This window comes from Penaeus japonicus, unplaced genomic scaffold (genome assembly GCF_977035675.1).
Source record: "Penaeus japonicus unplaced genomic scaffold, GWHDUDI00000001_assembly GWHDUDI00000014, whole genome shotgun sequence".
Classification (NCBI taxonomy): domain Eukaryota; kingdom Metazoa; phylum Arthropoda; class Malacostraca; order Decapoda; family Penaeidae; genus Penaeus; species Penaeus japonicus.
In genome coordinates, this window is record NW_028234416.1 from 30,179,922 (window position 1) to 30,182,421 (window position 2,500).

At 44.8% G+C, this 2,500-nt stretch overlaps 1 protein-coding gene across 1 annotated transcript in view; it reads left to right on the forward strand.

The window, feature by feature from the left end:
- The window catches only part of LOC122258805 (synaptotagmin-5), a 65,543-nt gene that overhangs the window by 28,743 nt on the left and 34,300 nt on the right, over positions 1-2,500 (forward strand). The window lies entirely within an intron of this gene.

Consider the following 2,500-nt stretch of genomic DNA (forward strand, 5'->3'; position numbering starts at 1 on the left):
AATCAAGGGATAACGAGCCCTTACTTACCTTCCCTCTCCCTCTCCCAAATCAAGGGATAACGAGCCCTTACTTTACTTCCCTCTCCCTCTCCCAAATCAAGGGATAACGAGCCCTTAATTACCTTCCATCTCCCTCTCCCAAATCAAGGGATAACGAGCCCTTACTTACCTTCCCTCTCCCTTTCCCAAATCAAGGGATAACGAGCCCTTACTTACCTTCCCTCTCCCTCTCCCAAACCAAGGGATACCGAGCCTTTACTTACCTTCCCTCTTCCCCTCCAAAATCAAGGGATAACGAGCCCTTACTTACCTTCCCTCTCCCTCTCCCAAATCAAGGGATAACGAGCCCTTACTTACCTTCCATCTCCCTCTCCCAAATCAAGGGATAACGAGCCCTTACTTACCTTCCCTCCCTCTCTCCCAAATCAAGGGATAACGAGCCCTTTTCGCACTTCCTCTCCCCCCTCCCCCCTCAAGTTAAACATTAACGAGCCCCTTCCCTCCTTCCCCAAAGACGAGGTAACCGTAGATTAACCACTAAATAATAAAAGCACGTACTCAGGGCTTAGAGGGAATTCTAGACTTAATATTTTAGAGCGATTGCTGATTCGTATGGAAAGGCCCCAACGCCGGACTGTAAGAGCGTCGCCATTTTGTTATCATTCGTGGTCGATGTTATTACAGTTAATATTACTAGTTTTATGTGTCTCACGCCATCAGATATATATATGAGATAGATCGAAAAGGTATCGCTGGAGTGGCTGAAGTGAAGGGACAGTAGTATTGGGGCTTGTGGTCAGGGCATCAGCTGGTCTTATAATCCGGCCCAGAGACAAGGGACAGACAGACCTAACCCCACACGCTTACCAGCCTAAAACCGTCCCCTCCCTCCCCTCCCTCCCCTCCCTCCCCTCCCTTTCCACGTCTCCCCCTCCCCCTCCCCCCCTCTACCTCACAAGTCAGGAGATAACAAGCCCTCCCTCCCCCCACTCCTACACTCCTACTCCCAACCCTAGCCCCTGAGGGAGGATACGCTGAAATAGGATGTCCTTTGAGAAATCTCCAGCTATTAGCGCTGTTTGCTGTTGCATGCGTCGTGAGGGTGGTGATGGTGAGGATTAAGTGGAAAACATGTCGTACTTACCGTTGGGTGTATGCACTGTGTCTGTGTCTATGTGTGTGTGTGTGTGTGTGTGTGTCTGTGTCTATGAGTGTGTGTGTGTGTGTGTCTGTGTCTATGTGTGTGAGTGAGTGTGTGTGTGTGTGTGTGTGTGTGTGTGTGTGTGTGTGTGTGTGTGTGTCTATGTGTGTTTGAGTGTGTGTATGTGTGTGTGTGTCTATGTGTGTTTGAGTGAGTGTGTGTATGTCTGTGTTTGTGTGTGTGTGTGACTGAGTGTATGTTTGTCTGTGTCTATGTGTGAGTGGTGTGTGTGTGTGACTGTGTGTGTGTGTGACTGTGTGTGTGTGTGTGTGTGTGTGCGTGTGCTTGCATTAATATTATATGTTCATACATATGATAAATATGATACAGGTCATATGCATCCAGGCAACTGTACGTGTTATGATATAAATATTAACAGTAAAAGAACAGATGGTCGAAAATATCCATACCAAAGGAAATGCAGTGTAAAAGTTACATATAAAGTTATATGTTAAAGAGTTTATTCTATTTCACAATGTCACTCCTATTTTTCACTTATGTGTCTAATATTACAACACGTAAGTAAAAAAAAGAGAGCTATACAATCGATGATTTCTTTAAACGAATCTATAAAAAAAGGGATATAAGAATAACAAGCTAATCAGTTCTCAACAGACGAAAGGAAGTGACGTACGTCAGATAAAGAAGGAGAGATAATAAAAGAAAACGAGAACTAGAGATACAGAATGAAGAGGGGGAGACAACGATAAAAAAGGAATATAGAAAAAAGAGACATGATAAAAAAAATACGAAATAAAGAATTATATATTTCTTTTCTTTTAAATCTGTCATTCAGAAATACAATGAGCGTTCGTCTGCCAGCGCAGTGCAGGTAGAAAGTGACACAGGTGTTCTTGTACCTGTGTAGGGAGGAGCTCACACCTGCACAGTTTAATCGGCAGTTGGAAGCGACACGTCATATGTTTGCAGAGAGAGAGAGAGAGAGGGAGGGAGGAAGAGTGAGAGAGAGAAAGCGGGGGAGAGAGAGAGAGAAGGAGGGAGAGAGAGAGAGAGAGAGAAGGAGGGAGAGAGAGAGAGAGAGAGAAGGAGGGAGAGAGAGAGAGAGAGGGGGGGGGAAGAGTGAGAGAGAGAGGGGGGGAGAGAGAGAGAGAGAGAGAAAGAGAAGAGGCAAAGAGAGAAAGTTGATATGGAAGAAAATGAGAGAGAGAGAGAGAGAGGAATATAGATAAAAGGGGAAAGAAGAACGGAGGAGAAAAGATTCTCTTTGTCCATATTTCGTTATCTATCTGTTTTGGTGTATTAGTTTATCTCTTTATCCTTCTCCGGCAACTTTAAGTT